Here is a 20,629-nt window from a genome sequence, read left to right as displayed (position 1 = left end):
GGGTTGAACTCATGGACTTGTGTGTGCTCCTCAACTCTCAACCATTAAGCTGTATCTCTGCCATGAGACTGTTTTAAGTAGAGGGAATGGACACTTGTGAGATTCCACAGAGAGAGAGAGAGAGAGAGAGAGAGAGAGAGAGAGAGAGAGAGAGAGAGAGAGAGAGAAAGAGAGAATGGCAGTTCCTGAGAAACAGACCAGAAAGGACAGATCTAGAAAAGCATCATGGATATTGGTATGTGACATTGCTGGTTTTTGACTTCTCCAGCCAGAACATTTTACCTCTATCAGAATTCTCTACAAAACGAGCCCGGCACCTTTTCTCATTTGTGGTTTTATTGTTGTTAACTGTGCACATCCTTTGAACCTACTTGGGAAAGGATGGCATGAAATCTTTTTAACTATGTAAGTACTTGTGCCCACCACATGAATATAGGTGATGTTTAGATGAATAAAACTCAATTCATCCCAATAAACTCTTGACTTGCTGGTGCTTTTTAACAGTTACTCACGTTGCTCATCAACTCTTACCAACTCGTGCTGTAAATACAGCTCCAACTGTGTTGCACAGCTTACTCTGGAGTGAAACTTGTCCTGCTTTACGTATCATCTAGTGACTTCCGAGTGTTCCCACAGGCACGGAATTGATCGCTGCGTTCTTTCTATGTGAGCTTCTCATCTTTCTCCATACTATTTACTTGGTTCCCCTGACGGTTACTCTTCTATATCCATTGTTGTTCATTTCTACCTGCCAGGAGTCCACCACTACTTTCCCACAACTCAGATACTCCCTGCTAACTAAGTCCATCACCAGTAACATGAGCAGTCGAGGAATTTTAATCAACCAACATGGCTGTTCTGATCCCATGCAAAGACCTTCTTGGTCTGTGTGGAATGGCTGAAAGGCTGATAGGCCATACACCTTTAATCCCTTTGTCTGGAAAAGAGGCATGCTGTTAGTCAACATCTTTAGTCCAAACAGTGATGCCTGTCTTAGGGTTTCATTGCTGTGAAGAGACACCATGACCAAAGCAACACCCATAGAGGCAGACATTTAATTGAGCCTGGTTTGTAGTTTCAGAGGCTCAATCCACTATCATCATGGTGGGAAGCATGGAAGCCTTCAGGGAGTGCTGGGGAAGAGTTGAGAGCGCTGCATCTCAATCTGAAGGCATTTAGGAGTAGACTCTGTTCTACAGGCATCCTTCAGGAGGATCTCTTCCACACTGGGTGAAGCCTGTGCATAGGACCTCAAAGCCCGCCCCTACCGTGACACACTTCCTCCAACAAGACCACACTTCCTAATAGTGCAACTTACCATTGGCCAAGCATATTCAAACTACCACAAAGTCTAATTTAGGGACAGACAAAGTGATAATGAGTCAGAGAAAGATTTGACAGGTTGGGTATGCACAATTCTTAAGAGAACAGCACAGGAGAGAGAAAGTGTTTAAGCGGGGCTCAGGGAGAGAGTTCAGTGAGTTGGGAGTCAGTGCAGTGAGTATAGTGCAGTGGGGTTGAGTTCATTCATGAGTCCCTGCAGTTCAGTGCAGGTCAGCAGAGGCAGTTGAAGCCAGCGAATAAGAAGGAGCCAGAAGATTAAAACAAATAGCCCGAGTTAGTTTAAAGCCAAGCAGAGAGGTTGAGAGAAACCAGATTGACTCAATCAGCTTGGAGAGAATTTTGAGTCAGAACAGCAGAGTTGAACCAGTCAGCCAGAGCTCAGGAAGAACTAGAAAGGGTGAGCTTATTCAGCAGTGAGTCCCCGTGACGACAGTTACATCAGACGAATAAAAGTTACATTTATAGTCAGCACAGCTGCTTCTTCATTCAGAAATAGCACGTGGCACAGAGACCTCTGCTTGTGGAATTAAGGGTGGAAGTTAGCTTTGCCCATGCCTCAAGGTTGACTTCCCTTCCACTATCATCTTCCATACTTCTGGATCCACAACTATACTGATGTGCCAAGTGCCTACACAACAGTCTGTGGAAAGCAAAGCCTTACTCTTACTATTCACCTTCTAGCTGCTTCCTTTGTAGAAGGAAATACCGCTATTAGCAACAGAACTTCTCTGAGAATTCCACACCTAGAATTTTAGACCAAATGGCCCAACTGAATGAGAGCAAGCTCTCCATTCTTCTGGTCCAGGAACATGAAACTGACTCTGAGGACAAGCCTATTGCTGACTTTATTTTTTAAACAAGATGTCATCAGAACAAACCACACATGTTTACTTACATTTTGCTACAGTGTCAGATCTGGTAGACCACGGTTGAGATAAAGACTTAGACGGCTGTGAAATCCAAAATACGACTGGAACCTTTTATGGTCTATGAAACTATGCTGGGAGGGAATTGTTTGAAAATAGCAAGTGAGGAATGTGGTTGGATTTTTATTTGTTGTTGCTGTTTTCTGAGTAAGGGTCTCACAATGTAGCCCAGGCTAGTCTAGAACCTCTGACCTCTTGCCTCAACCTCCCAAGTGCTGGATTTCTGGCATGAGCCACCACCCTTGGATAGATTTTTCACTAATAAAATTTTACTCCAGTTTTAGTGGCAAGAACACAATCGAAGTGAAGGGATAAAACTAGAGATAGAGAGATAAGGTGAGAGGTTTTCCTGGAATTTAGGTAAGAGGTAATATGTATGGATGTTTTACCTGCATATGTCTGTATACCACAATGTGAGCCTGATGTTCATAGTGGCCTGAAGAGGGTGTCAGATCCCTGGAACTGAAGCTACAGATTGTTGTGAGGAACCATGTTTGTGCTGGGAATTGAACTCAGGTCTTCTGGAAGAGCAGTTCTCTTACCCACTGAACCATCCTTCCAGTCCAATACATTTTTGGATATAAGAAGACACAATTCTTTCTTCTGACTCCTAGAATTCTATCTCTGTTTACACACTATATAATTCTCAAATTTATAGTTTTTATCTAGAAATCCATCATTTGTTGGGCCTACCCAGTGGATCCCTCCATCCAGATGCTGTATCCAATTGCAAAACTGAGCCAAAAATCTGAATCCTTTATTTACATGCAGCTTTTTCTTTCTTTTCTCATGTTCTTTGTGTTGAGTGGCCTCACAATTCAGTCCTACCATACAAAGGGATGAAAGCTAAAGTCATCTTCATGTAAGTTCTTCCTAGTATCACTTTGCAACCTACCAGACTTCAGTCTCTTAATGGCTATTCCATGATAATATTAAATCCAGAAGACACAGTAAGCTCTATAAAAGGCCCTTTTAAAATACATTTACAAAAACAACTTATTTTATAAACATTTCTACTTCCATAGTTTTAGTCTTGTTATCTGTCACAACGATAACAAGTCACATCTTTCTGCTCAAGTCTTGCTCTATAATTTTTCAATGTCAGGGATCAAATGGCAAATAAACAAATGAAAACCCATTCCCCACAATTGTCCTTTGAGGAAATGTAAATTAAGGTTACAAGTTCTGCTATCACACACGTAGTCACACAACCAAAATATCAAAGACCATGTGCTAATGTTAAGTGTTGACATGGAGTGTAAAATGTGCTAGCACGCTGAAAAGCAGATTGACAGTTTCTTTTTTCAAGTTAAACACAAAAAGCGCGTCACATAACCAGTATTTCTAATGAGTGTTTATCCTCAAAAATAAAAAGTCATGTACCTTAAGGGAGTTTCTTTATGGCAATAAAAAGTTTGTAGATCATGATGTTATATTCCAATGGTCACACCAGTTACAAAAATAATCTCCCACAACACTCATAACTAGCTTGTAGAAACCTCAGGAAAATTTAAATGGACTATGTTCTAGAGAATGTATTGTACCAATATTAGCTTTTTGTTCTGAAAATAAGTGATCTAAGATGCTTCTATTAGGAGAACCGAGATAAGCTGAAACTACCTGTACTATTTATGGACTTTCTGGCTTCTAAAGATGGTTTCAAAATTAGAAGTTATAATTCCTTTTTAAAAAAGTTACAACAAACTTAAGAATATTCCATTCTTTAGCCTGCTTGATTTAGAAACCAGTGCTCTTAAAAATTATTCTTTTACAATTTCAGATATGTTCATAGTATATTCTAGTTATACTCACCACCCCAACCCCTTTTATTCTCCTCTAGCCCCCACTGACTCCGGTTTTTTCCCCTTCTTACAATGTCTTAGGGTTTCTATTGCTATGAAGAGACACCATGACCATGACGACTCTTATAAAAGAAAACATTTAATTGGAGCTGGCTTACAATTTTAAAGGTTCAGCTTGCTATTGTCATGGTGAGAAGCATGGCAACATATAGGCAGAAATGGTGCTAGAGAAGGAGCTGAGAATTCCACATCTTGATTTGAAGGCAGCAGAAGGAGATGGTGAGCCATAATGGGTGTAGCTTAAGCATATAAGACCTCAAAGCCTGCCTCCATGGTGACACTCTTCCCCCATGAGGCCACACCTACTCAAGTCAATGAGGCCACACCTCCTAGTAGTGCTATACGTTATAGACAACTCAATTCAAACACATGAGTTTATTGAGGCCATACCTATTCAAACCACTACAAACATCATGTCTTCTGTTTTTGTTTTGTGACCACTGGGATTACTCAGGGCCACCACTGGAGCATGGATAAGTCATTAATATCAATGCCAGTGTTCTTCAGTATTGTTTAGTGTTAGTCACAGTGCATGGGGAAAATGTTTATCTTAGCAGGCACAAATAAAGCAAACCCCAGCTACCCAAATCTCTTTTTTTCTCCTTAGACCCTAGAAAGCAAAACAAAAATTAGAAAGTAGGTAATTGAAAAGATAATGGGACTTGAAGTAGGATGTTTTCTAATAGATTATATTTTTTAAGTGTCCTTTTAAAATTGAAAAGCTAAAATATTGTCTTTCAACCTCCCAAACTAGAAGCTGGGTAGTAATTGAGTCTCTAAGTAACATCATCAAAAATGAGAAGAGTGAAAATCAGTTCCGAGGCAGGACTGAAAGAGCCTCTTCACACACAAGTCAGTCATCAACACAGGGCTGCTTGATGCTGGGAAGGGAGAAGGAGCCTACTGACTCCCCATGACTTCCAGTTTCCAACTCGTGGATAAAGACTGGACCTTGTTAATTCTATCTTTAAAAATGTTTTGGATATTTTATTTATACTGCCAACCTTTAAAAGCTTTGTAAATTTAATTGGCTACTAGAAAAACAAAACAAAACAACCTAGTAAGGATCTTTACAGAAAGAGGGACAACCCAAGCTGCACTTTCTTTAGAAAACTAATAGTTCCAAGTAAAGGGAAACAACATCATCAACAACAACAACAGCAACAACAGCAATAACAACAACAAAAGCAGAAACACCCCCCCCAAGAATAGCTTTTACTTTTGTTTTTCTAGAAGAAACTCAGCTGAGCTTTGATACCTCTACTCAAATTGCATATATGAATGGATCATGTTATGCTAATGTATTTGATTTGCTACTACACTTATGACAGTATATCTAATAGTAACAATTTTATAAATAGATCTGAGTAACTAGTGGTTGGAATACTTCATAGAATGTTATAGCCTCAGGCACAACATGGCATCTCTCCTCACATCACTGCCTCTCTTTGTGTACATTGGATTCTGCCTCTCCATTAAAATCCTTTTTGATATTGAAGATCTTTAAGATACCCTTTGGAATTTCCCCTTAATCATATTGTCTTGCATATAACAGAAAGCAAATTTTTGATGTATAAGTAGTCGGCAACCAGAATAATTTCAAAAAAAAAAAAACCTTGATTGACATTCAGAAATTCTTCATCTCAAGCAGAGGCACCACCTGCTTGCTTTTCTTTGACCTTTTCATCCTCAGGGAGGAAGTTCAACCTTGTCGCAGGTGGTCCCTTTAAAAGGCCCTTCCCAATACCATTCCATTAATATTTAGTAGAGGGGCTGAAACACTTTTTTCCAGTTCATTCCTAAATCTTCCAAAATGAAATTGATAGGCACAGATGGTGTGAAGGTTGCTCTACCTGAACTGGTCAATGGAACTGAAGGCATGGCATTAAGGTTCTGGTAGATGGTGAGTTGGAGATTGACGGGAACAGGGCAGTGGCTGCACAGTCAGATAAAGGGGAGGATACGGATATTCTAGCTTTTACCCATCAGCTCGTTAAAGACAGTCACACTGTTGGAGGGTGTCCTCGTAATACACCATTAGCTCCTTTGTGAAGTTAACTTAGACATTACCTTATTCTACATGATTTTGCTTTGGCATTCCTTTGGATAATATTTAATGTCTCAGAATCTGTTTGCTACTATTTTAGTTAAGGGAAACCAATATGCTTAAAACAAGCCGTTAAAAACTGGAGCCTATACGTGTTTAAATTACTTTCCTCATCCTAACATTTCATTAGCATTAGGGTGTTCGTGAACTAGTTAAAACAGGTGAAAACACAGAGTGTGAAGGTACAGGTGCTGGGAGAGCACAGGGGGTTGTGTTTTGAAAAAAAACTTAAATGTTTTAATTGGGAAATACATAAAACACATTCTATCTGCCAGAGTTAAGGTCATGGGAAATACGTCTGCCTACATTTGTGAAGTATAATGTCATAGAAAAGCACACTGCATGAAGCCATGGATCCAAAAAGCATAACAATACTGTTCAGTTACATCATCTGTCAAGCATGTATATCACAATTACATGAAAGCAATCACCAAAATATCCTGGGTTCCACCAAAATGTTATGATTAAACATCCACAACAAAGGCCGTGCCCAGAAGGCCCCGCTTTTGTTCTGAGCGGGTTTATTGGAAGGAAATGGAATGTAATTGTAACAAGAAGCCGACTCTGCCTCCTGCTCGTTAGGCTGCTGTAATGTGTAAGGAGCCGTAGGATGAAGGCAGATGGGCTGGGGAGGCTCCTGTGTCCCACAAAGTACCCTGGGGCTTAACAGGGGATGAAAGGAAGCCAGGTACAGAGATGTATGAAGTCCTCTGTCAGATAGGTCCTACGGGGTTGGAGTCTTAGCCTTCGGGGCAGGGCTCTCCGGAGGGTACACTCTATCACAGTCGGAGATCCCAGTGATACATTGTTCACAGGAAAATTCAGACAAGGCAATTACAGGAAAGAGCAGGAAGCCACTTCCGTCTTCCAATCAGATTTTCAATATTTAACCATCACTTCCTAAGTACAGGGGGCTGGTGAATTATGCAGCATCCACAAGGCTGTCCGGGGAGATGTGTTTCTAATAATGGATTTTTGCATCACTAATGAATAGAGCTCTTCATCTTGATGCTCATCTCCCTTCTCTGTGGTTACTTCTGCCCAATTTACATTTTACCTGGAACTTTGTTTTTATTCTGAGAACCATGAGAAATAGGAACAATCCTCTTTTGTTATCATGTTCCTATGCATGCCCAACCTGTTGGATCCTATATTAATTAAAAATATGTCTGAAAAATTTTCTGTCATTCATATGCAGGGCTTCGAATGGGCTCAAATAATAAACAATCAAATCTAAATGTGTCCTTCTACCAGAATCAAAATGACAGACCTGACTTGCTTTTAAGCAGGTAACAAAGTAGAAGGCATAACTGAGATGAATCAGATACGAAATGCTGGCCCTGAGCATTTTCTTCGTTACAGCTCTGTAGTTAGTGGCTGGCTGGGAATGAGTTCTGTAGTTGAGGCAGCTTTGTCATTGAGGCCCCTCATGTTTAGCACATTTCTTGTAGGCTGCAGGGCCAAGGGTGGCAATCATTTCTCTCAAAGAGGGAAACACTTTCACTTGTGCTGAGAGACTGCCTGGGCTTTGCCTTGTCCAAGCATCATTGAACTATTATGATTTCTAATACTTGGCATTAAGGTTGTCATAACAAACTCTACTTCCCAAGGCTTCTGAGTGTTAGATATAGTTCCAGGGAAGTAATGGCTTATTTTTCTCTGCATGCATTCTCATGCCTTTATTGTGCAGAGTCTGGGGGAAAGCAATAACAATCTGATCCTTCACTTTCCCCTCCCCCTGCTTCCTTCTGTAACTCCTTTCTCTCTCTTAGCAGGAGTTTCTGAATACCTACCACACAGCACATAGGCATTGCATAGATTTTGAAAAATAATCTCACTGACAAATAAGTGGTTAAGTAAAGGCATACTCTCTGTCTGAAGGATGATTTTATAATTCATTATCCAACAGATTCAAGCAAACAGGCAATTATAATCTAGTGTAATACGTAGCATAGCGCCTTATGAAGAGCTTATACTCACTTGGCCATTCCCCAAATCATCCCTTGAGTCTGGTGTCTCTGGAGCTATATTATTCCTATTTTACAAGAAAGAGACTGAGGCTTGGTATATTGCAGCTTTAAAAGGATAAAGCTAGGATAAGAACTATGGGTTCTGGAGTTTGAATCTATTCTGTGTGGTCCCGAACCCCAGGATTTATTCAGCATTGACATTAATTAGTGAGATGGTAGTGGGAATGGACATGTGATGCAGAGTTGGAAAGGCCAAGATTCTGGTCATAAAGGATTCTTCTAGGGAGTTGAACCTAATTTGAGGATTAAAGAAAGGTCACCAGTGGAAGGAACAAGGTATAAGGAGTAAGATACACTTGGGTCGGAAAGCAGGCTAACCCTGTTCCCTAGCTTAGATGAAGTGTCTTATTTCTCAGTCTACACTGTGTGGCCTCTTGTCTTAGTTAACCATTGTTAGAGTGGAGTGAAATAGAGCCCAGGAGCTGGCTCAGTGGGTAATGTGCTTTGTAGCACATGCCGGATGACCCGAATTTGGACCTCCTGAACCCAAATCAAAAGCCAGCTGCAGTAGCATGCATCTGTCATCCCAGCACACTGCTACAGCAGGATGGGGAGCAGAGGCAGGAGAGTTATACCGAAGCTCCTAGCCCAGCTTAGTCTGGAATATGCAGTGCAGTGTGATGACAGAAATAAAGCAGAGTCTACCTCAGAACGAGGTGCAAGCCATGAGCTGACTCCCAACGCTGTCCTCTGAGCCCCATGTATGCGCTATGGCATATGAGCACCTACGCTCACATACATACATATACACATACACACCACACACACACACACACACACACACACACACACACACACACACACACACACACACACACACACACCACCATGTCTTTCCCGTCAAAAGAAGAACAAAGTGAACTAGTGTATGCAAAACTTCAAGCAAAGGACTTGGCAGAAAGAAGACATTCAGCAGAAATTAAATTTTTTTCAAAGTAAGCATTTCACTGTGGGAACCATAGAATATGTGATCTGTACAGCCTGAGAGCTGAAGGATAATAGGTTTAAAGTGAGAGTTTAGATTACTTATTCCACTGTATATTAGTATAACCCTAATATTTCCTTAGTTATTTTTGGTATTTCATTTATCTACTCACTGAACAACTCATTCAGCTATTGCTGGATATATTTTAAGATAAACATTCCTAGAGCAAAAAAGATGTTTGGCTATTTCTCAGTAATAACAGAGTCTGCAAAGAGCATTTATCAAAAACAACTCAATTAAACACACACACATTCTCTCTCTCTCTCTCTCTCTCTCTCTCTCTCACACACACACACACACACAAACACACACACAGGGGAAGGGGAGGGGGAGGGGTGAGAGAGAAAGAGAGAAGAATCTAAACAATAATCAAGTTGCTAATTATTTCTCAAATCTTAGAAATCATATATACTATAGAGTCACTTTGATGTATACATCATCCCATCCCCTTTCCACACCATTTAATTAAACATTAGATACTGTTGATACAAACTAATTCAATTGGTTTAGGATAAATGGACATGTCACTGGTACCTTAGGATGAGTTCTCCTGAGCAAATTTCATTATCTTTCTCATTAACCCTGTTTTCCTCCTGTGTGTCATTTGTGTTAATGACATCACATCTTCTTAATTACTCAGGCTAAAAGCTTAGTTCAGTCTGTCTCCTCTTTGTATCAAATCAGCAGTTGAACCTGGTAGGCAGAACGTTGTAATGCACATCCACATTTCCTGGCTCTCTTGAACAGCAATCTGCATGAAATCACTTTCCCTTCAGAGTATATGAGTCGTGAATCTGAAGAGCATCACCTCAATGGTTAGGTTACATTGTATGACAGAGTTAAAGAGATTTTGAAGATGAAGTTAAGATTCTCAATCTTCGATTTTTTTGTATTAGTCAAGGCGATTGTCTTAGGTAGATCTCCTTTTCAGACAGAACCATATTCATTCATTCATTCATTCATTCATTCATGTTTATTTTGGGAGGATGAAAGGGTTTATTTGGCTTCCATTTAATTTTTAAAATTATCATTCCATTCATTTACAACTCAAATGATACTCCGTTCCCAGTTACCCCTCCGCCAGCACTCTATCCCATCTGCCCTCTCTTCCCTCCCCTTTGCCTCTATGAAGGTGCTTCCCCACCCATCCACCCACTCCTGCCCACCGCTCTAGCATCCCCTTACGCTTACAGGAAGGACCAAGGGCTTCCTCTCCCACAGATGTCAGACAAGGCCATCCTCTGCTACATATGTATCTGGAGCCATGGATCCCTCTACTTGCACGCCTTGGTTGGTGATCTAGTTCCTGGAACTCTGGGTGGTCTGGACAACCGACATTGTTCTCGCTATGGGTTACAGTCCCCCTCTGCCTCTCTAGTTCTTCCCACAACTCCCCCTACCGTGTTCCCGGAGTTCACAGGAATCATTTTAAAGAGGGCTTTAAACTCTGCCTAAGTCCAAAGACATGAAGCAGCATAGCTTCCTATGATTGTGTTGTAGCAACAAACAAAAATGCTGTGAGAGGAAGAAGCATGTGACAAAGACTTCAGAGTGACCAGTAGGATCTGAGAAGTGTTCCAGCCTGAGAGTTACAAAAAAAAAAAAAAAAAAAAAAGAAAAAAGAAAGTAGAAATCAGATATACTAGCATGCTGAAGCTTCGAGGAGAAGAAACGCCACACCTACGAATATTCTTAAAGGCTGATTGACTAAAAAGAAGTTCATGCCTGTGGAGAGTTAGAATTGGATTCGGTGCCAGAATTATCTTGCTCTATCTTTAGCTCCCTCAACAGCCACGTACCAATCTGCTCTGTATCTTAACTAACATCCTTTTGAGTATCATGAACAGCCTCTGAGATGTATTAACTTAGCAGCACAATAGCTTCTACCAGCCCCCAAACTAAGAGAGTCACCAGGAAACATCTTTTTTTTTCTTTTTTTAAGATTTACTCATTTATTGTATATAAGTACACTGTAGCTGTCTTCAGATACACCAGAAGAGGGCATCAGATCTCTTTACAGATGGTTGTGGTACAGATGGTTCCCACCATGTGGTTGCTGGGAATTGAACTCAGGACCTTTAGAAGAGCAATCGGTGCTCTTAACCGCTGAGCCATCTCTCCAGCCTCACCATCTTAGAACTACAAGTACAACTACCCCGATGTCTCTATCAATGTATTCATCCAGCTTATGACTTTCCTTTGAGCTGTGATGATAAAAAGTTCTTGTGACTATTTCCACATCTGACTATGTTGTTTGGGACAACGTGAATCTGTTTGGGGGCCATTTCACTCACCTATGGTTAAGAATAAATGTCTTTTTTCCCTCTGAGGCGATAGCTATAGTTGTACCGATGAACACAAAGAAATGAATCCTGCCAGTAATTTGAATAAGTGTGGAAGCAGATTCTTCCTCAGAAAGCCTCTAGGTAAAGTGTAGTCAAATTGGTACCTTGAATGCAGCTCTGTCAGACCTCAAACAGACCTGAGACCTAGTCAAAAACAACGCTCAGAGAAACTAACTAGTTCATTCTCCCCTCCCCCTCTCCGTCTTCCCTCCCTCCCTCCTTCTCCCCCTCCCCCTCCCTCCTTCTCCCCCTCCCCCCCCTCCCTCCTTCCCCCCAGAGCTGGGATGATGGACATGTACCACCACACTGGATTTCAACCTAGGACTTCAATGTATGTTAGGAAAACATTTTGCTAACTTATAGTTACTTCTATAAGTAAACCCAGCCCATATTCACTTCTGTAGAAATACATAGGCACTATATTTTATCTTACTGAAAAGCAGTTTTGATCATGGCCATGATCTCTTTTTTTTTTTTTTTTATTAACTTGAGTATTTCTTATTTACATTTCGAATGTTATTCCCTTTTCCGGTTTCCAGGCCAACATCCCCCTAAACCCCCCCCTCTCCCCTTTTTTATGGGTGTTCTCCTCCCCATCCACACCCATTACTGCCCTCCTCCCAACAATCACGTTCACTGGGGGTTCAGTCTTAGCAGGACCCAGGGCTTCCCCTTCCACTGGTATGGCCATGATCTCTTAAAAATATGTTCTTTGATTTCTGTTTTCTTTACAATTAGGGAAATATAGTTTATTTGCGGCAGGGTTTTTTAATTTATAGAATTAGTGATTTAAATCTAAATTCTAATATGTATTTAGCATTATGAATTTGAAAGCTTGCCCAGTTTTGAAAACCTCTTCACATCTCAGTTCTAAAGTGGTGGTGGGAACATGGCCCGTAGAATGTACTAAGTAGGGCTCATAATGGCCCACAGAGAGTGAAGCAACAAGCATGGGCCCTGTGTGGGTCTGACCTAGTCCCCGCATGTAGGCTATGGCTGTAGAGCTTGGTGTTTATTTTGGGACTTTTAACAGTGGAGTAGGGACTGTCTTTGTCTCTCTTGGCTGTGCTTTGGCCCCTTTCCTCTCACTGGATTACCTCATCCAGCCTTGATATGGGAGTTTGTACCTAGTTTTACTGTAACTTAGTGCCATGGACGGTTGATATCCCTGGGAGACCTGCTCTTCTTTTGAAGAATGGAAGAGGAGTGTGAAAGAATAAAAAATGCAGCTAAGAAGTCAGAAGTTTAAAAAAGCCCCAAATACCTCAAATTCCAGACCCTGCCCTCTACCTGTACTAGCTGACCATAAAGTTAGATTAAAATCTTAGACAATAATCTTGAGAAGCAGGAAGCTCCTCCCAGGAACTGATGGACATAAAGTAAACAATCTTGAGAAGCAGGGAGCTCCTCCTTGTGATTTTTCATTAGTATTCTCGACACTTTCCAATGACGCCCTCCCTCCCCACTGGGGTTGAGGTTTCTTCCTTTAAATTCCCCTTGTCTTAGTTACTGGTCGTCGAACTCCACTGCCCCTGCGTGGGATATGAGTCTCGACCCCAGTGCACTGGTTCCTATCAATAAACCTCATGTTTATTACAGCAAGGACGGTCTCACGTGAGTTCTTGGGGGGGTCGCATCATCCCGAGACTTGAGTGAGGGTCTCCCCGCCCTGGGGGTCTTTCAAGTGGATCCTGGGGAGAGGGAAGGTGTGTGTGTGTGTGTGTGTGTGTGTGTGTGTGTGTGTGTGTGTGTGTAAGGATCTGAGAGGAGTTCGGGGAGGGGGAAACTGTGGCTGGGAAGTAATGTATGAGAAAAAAAAAACAGTAAAGAGGTGGTAATATTTTTTTCCTAACGAGGTAATTGTGGTAGTTAGACCAAGTAATGTGTTTAAAGATTATATGTTCAGTAAATGATAGCAATTAGATTAGTTACAGTTAATTAATTAATTTAATTTAGCAGTCATGTGGGTGGTTAAGTCTGCCTACTTTCTGATTGTATTGACAAATGTAACTTTTCCTTTTTCTTCTTTTCTGCTACTTTCAGATACTGACCAGAGCCTAAATAAGCTCTCTCAGGCACTTTGGCCCCTTTCACTCTCTGTCTGAAGCTCTTGTGATGCGGACCTCCACAGCAGCTTCATTCAAATGCATACCTACTCCCCACCCCCTTCATCTCTTCTCTGCGTGGCCACTGAGATTTACAGCACCCTGCCTTGTTTTTCTTTTAAGTTTTAATACAATTGCCTGGGAGCTTAAAATTAACAAAATTCCACTTCTCTTTTCAAGAATTCAAAGCGATTGACATTCTCCAATAATTTTTTATTTCAGCAACATCTATATCCTTCTGCAAATCTTAGAGTGAACCATGCCAGTCTATCACTGAACTTGAAATCCTTGGTTATGTAGTACCCAATCTATGTTTTTTATCTATATGCTTGTTTTCTTTCATCAAATCACAGGGTTTTTCTTCCCTTCCATTTTAGACCTGTCATAACTCCATTAACCTTTGAAGGTCAGTCTGTCAGACCTTCAGTCTGAATACAGCTGCCTTCCAGCTGAAGCCCGTAAGCATCACAGTACTGGGTACTTAAAGCTTCCGGATTGTCAGAGACCTCTTCTGACTTGTGGTAGCATCTAAGTCTTTACCTTTTTGTAGCAACTTTACCTGCAGCCTTTCTCTTTCTTTGATATATTAGTTTACAATTACTGTTTCGCCCGTGTGCTCAGGCGATCGTTTTGTTGTATCTGCTCTCTGTATTTCTTTCCTGGCCCTTTGGTATGTCTTTCTAAAAATTTAAAAGTCTGTTTTAAATAACATATATATATATATATATATATATATATATATTGTGTGTGTGTGTGTGTGTGTGTCTGTTTGTATACGGGCATTTGCACATGTGTGTGAGTGCCCAGAGAAACCAGAAAAGGGTGTCAGATCCCCTGGAGTAGGAGTTACAGACAGTTGAAAGTAGAAATGGATGCTGGGAATAAAACTCAGCTGAAAGAACAGTTGAGTCATCTGTCCAGCGCCTTCACCCTGGTGTCTCAGATGCTGTTTTGAACACTAACCAGCTCACACAACTGTGTTCCTCACTATCACCGAGAAGGATCACTTTTGTATTCTCAATTCCTTTGATATGTGATAAACACTCATATTCTTGAAGCATCAGGAAGAATATGTTGGTCTCATACCTGTCAGTCTTTGGGAAGATGAATCAAAAGTTTTATCTCATTTTTCTTTTATTGAAAATAGACTTTTTCATGACATTTCAATTTATTCTGATTATAGTTTCCCTACTTTTTACTTCATCCAGGTCTCCCTGCTGCCCCTACTCCACCTGTATTCATTCTCTTTCTGCCTCTTGTTAGAAAATACGCATCTAAGTGATAATAATGAAAAATTATAATAAGATTAAAAAATCAGAATAAGACTAAGAAAAACAAACAGAAAGAAAAGGCACTAGAAACAGGTATAGACTCTGAGACACACACTCATTCACACATTTAGGAATCCCACATAACCCCCAAAACTAGAAACAATAACACATAAGCAAAACTTGTAGGGTAAATATTAATAAATAAATATATAAATACAGTTAAAAATAAGATTTTTTTTAAAGAATCCCTGACAATGCATCATGAGATAAGGAACTTCTAAAGATGACTTTGAGGGCCCAGGAGCGGCAGGACCCCTGCCACAGACACCGCCGGACCCTGAAGGAAACAGACCGGATAAACAGTTCTCTGCACCCAAATCCCGTGGGAGGGAGAGCTAAACCTTCAGAGAGGCAGACAGGCCTGGGAAACCAGAAGAGACTGCTCCCTGCACACACATCTCGGACGCCAGAGGAAAAAGCCAAAGACCATCTGGAACCCTGGTGCACTGAAGCTCCCGGAAGGGGCGGCACAGGTCTTCCTGGTTGCTGCCGCTGCAGAGAGCCCCTGGGCAGCACCCCACGAGCGAACTTGAGCCTCGGGACCACAGGTAAGACCAAATTTTCTGCTGCAAGAAAGCTGCCTGGTGAGCTTGGGACACACGGAAGCAGAATTTCTCTAGAACCGGGCACGTTCTGTGTTTACCGGAAGTCCCACAACCGCGGATCCCGGCCCGCAGCAGCTCTCTGCTCCCAGACCCGGTGAGAGAGAGACCCAACCGCCTGGTCAGGTGGGCACTCCTGAGGCTGCAGAGCGGAAGAGACCACCAACACTGCTCACCCCTGCCCACATCCCTGGCCCAAGAGGAAACTGTATAAGGCCTCTGGGCTCCCGTGGGGGAGGGCCCAGGAGCGGCAGGACCCCTGCCACAGACACCGCCGGACCCTGAAGGAAACAGACCGGATAAACAGTTCTCTGCACCCAAATCCCGTGGGAGGGAGAGCTAAACCTTCAGAGAGGCAGACAGGCCTGGGAAACCAGAAGAGACTGCTCCCTGCACACACATCTTGGACGCCAGAGGAAAAAGCCAAAGACCATCTGGAACCCTGGTGCACTGAAGCTCCCGGAAGGGGCGGCACAGGTCTTCCTGGTTGCTGCCGCTGCAGAGAGCCCCTGAACAGCACCCCACGAGCAAACCTGAGCCTCGGGACCACAGGTAAGACCAAATTTTCTGCTGCAAGAAAGCTGCCTGGTGAACTCAAGACACAGGCCCACAGGAACAGCTGAAGACCTGTAGAGAGGAAAAACTACACGCCCGAAAGCAGAACACTCTGTCCCCATAACTGACTGAAAGAGAGGAAAACAGGTATACAGCACTCCTGACACACAGGCTTATAGGACAGTCTAGCCACTGTCAGAAATAGCAGAACAAAGTAACACTAGAGATAATCTGATGGCGAGAGGCAAGCGCAGGAACCCAAGCAACAGAAACCAAGACTACATGCCATCATCGGAGCCCAATTCTCCCACCAAAACAAACATGGAATATCCAAACACACCAGAAAAGCAAGATCTAGTTTCAAAATCATATTTGATCATGATGCTGGAGGACTTCAGGAAAGACCTGAACACACTTAGGGAAGCACAGGAAAACATTAATAAACAAGTAAAAGCCTACAGAGAGGAATCGCAAAAATCCCTGAAAGAATTCCAGGAAAACACAATCAAACAGTTGAAGGAATTAAAAATGGAAATAGAAGCAATCAAGAAAGAACACATGGAAACAACCCTGGATATAGAAAACCAAAAGAAGAGACAAGGAGCTGTAGATACAAGCTTCACCAACAGAATACAAGAGATGGAAGAGAGAATCTCAGGAGCAGAAGATTCCATAGAAATCATTGACTCAACTGTCAAAGATAATGTAAAGCGGAAAAAGCTACTGGTCCAAAACATACAGGAAATCCAGGACTCAATGAGAAGATCAAACCTAAGGATAATAGGTATAGAAGAGAGTGAAGACTCCCAGCTCAAAGGACCAGTAAATATCTTCAACAAAATCATAGAAGAAAACTTCCCTAACCTAAAAAAAGAGATACCCATAGACATACAGGAAGCCTACAGAACTCCAAATAGATTGGACCAGAAAAGAAACACCTCCCGTCACATAATTGTCAAAACACCAAACGCACAAAATAAAGAAAGAATATTAAAAGCAGTAAGGGAAAAAGGTCAAGTAACATATAAAGGGAGACCTATCAGAATCACACCAGACTTCTCGCCAGAAACTATGAAGGCCAGAAGATCCTGGACTGATGTTATACAGACCCTAAGAGAACACAAATGCCAGCCCAGATTACTGTATCCAGCAAAACTCTCAATTAACATTGATGGAGAAACCAAGATATTCCATGACAAAACCAAATTTACACAATATCTTTCTACAAATCCAGCACTACAAAGGATAATAAATGGTAAAGCCCAACATAAGGAGGCAAGCTATACCCTAGAAGAAGCAAGAAACTAATCGTCTTGGCAACAAAACAAAGAGAATGAAAGCACACAAACATAACCTCACATCAAATATGAATATAACGGGAAGAAATAATCACTATTCCTTAATATCTCTCAATATCAATGGCCTCAACTCCCCAATAAAAAGACATAGATTAACAAACTGGATACGCAACGAGGACCCTGCATTCTGCTGCCTACAGGAAACACACCTCAGAGACAAAGACAGACACTACCTCAGAGTGAAAGGCTGGAAAACAACTTTCCAAGCAAATGGTCAGAAGAAGCAAGCTGGAGTAGCCATTCTAATATCAAATAAAATCAATTTCCAACTAAAAGTCATCAAAAAAGATAAGGAAGGACACTTCATATTCATCAAAGGAAAAATCAACCAAGATGAACTCTCAATCCTAAATATCTATGCCCCAAATACAAGGGCACCTACATATGTAAAAGAAACCTTACTAAAGCTCAAAACACACATTGCACCTCACACAATAATAGTGGGAGATTTCAACACCCCACTCTCATCAATGGACAGATCATGGAAACAGAAATTAAACAGTGATGTAGACAGACTAAGAGAAGTCATGAGCCAAATGGACTTAACGGATATTTATAGAACATTCTATCCTAAAGCAAAAGGATATACCTTCTTCTCAGCTCCTCATGGTACTTTCTCCAAAATTGACAATATAATTGGTCAAAAAACGGGCCTCAACAGGTACAGAAAGATAGAAATAATCCCATGCGTGCTATCGGACCACCACGGCCTAAAACTGGTCTTCAATAACAATAAGGGAAGAATGCCCACATATACGTGGAAATTGAACAATGCTCTACTCAATGATAACCTGGTCAAGGAAGAAATAAAGAAAGAAATTAAAAACTTTTTAGAATTTAATGAAAATGAAGGTACAACATACCCAAACTTATGGGACACAATGAAAGCTGTGCTAAGAGGAAAACTCATAGCGCTGAGTGCCTGCAGAAAGAAACAGGAAAGAGCATATGTCAGCAGCTTGACAGCACACCTAAAAGCTCTAGAACAAAAAGAAGCAAATACACCCAGGAGGAGTAGAAGGCAGGAAATAATCAAACTCAGAGCTGAAATCAACCAAGTAGAAACAAAAAGGACCATAGAAAGAATCAACAGAACCAAAAGTTTGTTCTTTGAGAAAATCAACAAGATAGATAAACCCTTAGCCAGACTAACGAGAGGACACAGAGAGTGTGTCCAAATTAACAAAATCAGAAATGAAAAGGGAGACATAACTACAGATTCGGAGGAAATTCAAAAAATCATCAGATCTTACTATAAAAACCTATATTCAACAAAATTTGAAAATCTTCAGGAAATGGACAATTTCCTAGACAGATACCAGGTATCGAAGTTAAATCAGGAACAGATAAACCAGTTAAACAACCCCATAACTCCTAAGGAAATAGAAGCAGTCATTAAAGGTCTCCCAACCAAAAAGAGCCCAGGTCCAGACGGGTTTAGTGCAGAATTCTGTCAAACCTTCATAGAAGACCTCATACCAATATTATCCAAACTATTCCACAAAATTGAAACAGATGGAGCCCTACCGAATTCCTTCTACGAAGCCACAATTACTCTTATACCTAAACCACACAAAGACACAACAAAGAAAGAGAACTACAGACCAATTTCCCTTATGAATATCGACGCAAAAATACTCAATAAAATTCTGGCAAACCGAATTCAAGAGCACATCAAAACAATCATCCACCATGATCAAGTAGGCTTCATCCCAGGCATGCAGGGATGGTTTAATATACGGAAAACCATCAACGTGATCCATTATATAAACAAACTGAAAGAACAGAACCACATGATCATTTCATTAGATGCTGAGAAAGCATTTGACAAAATTCAACACCCCTTCATGATAAAAGTCCTGGAAAGAATAGGAATTCAAGGCCCATACCTAAACATAGTAAAAGCCATATACAGCAAACCAGTTGCTAACATTAAACTAAATGGAGAGAAACTTGAAGCAATCCCACTAAAATCAGGGACTAGACAAGGCTGCCCACTCTCTCCCTACTTATTCAATATAGTTCTTGAAGTTCTAGCCAGAGCAATCAGACAACAAAAGGAGATCAAAGGGATACAGATCGGAAAAGAAGAGGTCAAAATATCACTATTTGCAGATGACATGATAGTATATTTAAGTGATCCCAAAAGTTCCACCAGAGAACTACTAAAGCTGATAAACAACTTCAGCAAAGTGGCTGGATATAAAATTAACTCAAATAAATCAGTTGCCTTCCTCTATACAAAAGAGAAACAAGCCGAGAAAGAAATTAGGGAAACGACACCCTTCATAATAGACCCAAATAATATAAAGTACCTCGGTGTGACTTTAACCAAGCAAGTAAAAGATCTGTACAATAAGAACTTCAAGACACTGAGGAAAGAAATTGAAGAAGACCTCAGAAGATGGAAAGATCTCCCATGCTCATGGATTGGCAGGATTAATATGGTAAAAATGGCCATTTTACCAAAAGCAATCTACAGATTCAATGCAATCCCCATCAAAATACCAATCCAATTCTTCAAAGAGTTAGACAGAACAATTTGCAAATTCATCTGGAATAACAAAAAACCCAGGATAGCTAAAGCTATCCTCAACAATAAAAGGACTTCAGGGGGAATCACTATCCCTGAACTCAAGCAGTATTACAGAGCAATAGTGATAAAAACTGCATGGTATTGGTACAGAGACAGACAGATAGACCAATGGAATAGAATTGAAGACCCAGAAATGAACCCACACACATATGGTCACTTGATTTTTGACAAAGGAGCCAAAACCATCCAATGGAAAAAAGATAGCATTTTCAGCAAATGGTGCTGGTTCAACTGCAGGTCAACATGTAGAAGAATGCAGGTCGATCCATCCTTATCACCCTGTACAAAGCTTAAGTCCAAGTGGATCAGGGACCTCCACATCAAACCAGACACACTCAAACTAATAGAAGAAAAACTAGGGAAGCATCTGGAACACATGGGCACTGGAAAAAATTTCCTGAACAAAACACCAATGGCTTATGCTCTAAGATCAAGAATCGACAAATGGGATCTCATAAAACTGCAAAGCTTCTGTAAGGCAAA

Source organism: Rattus norvegicus, chromosome 3, assembly GCF_021556685.1.
Source record: "Rattus norvegicus strain SHRSP/BbbUtx chromosome 3, alternate assembly SHRSP_T2T, whole genome shotgun sequence".
NCBI lineage: Eukaryota > Metazoa > Chordata > Mammalia > Rodentia > Muridae > Rattus > Rattus norvegicus.
This window is presented reverse-complemented; position numbering follows the sequence as displayed.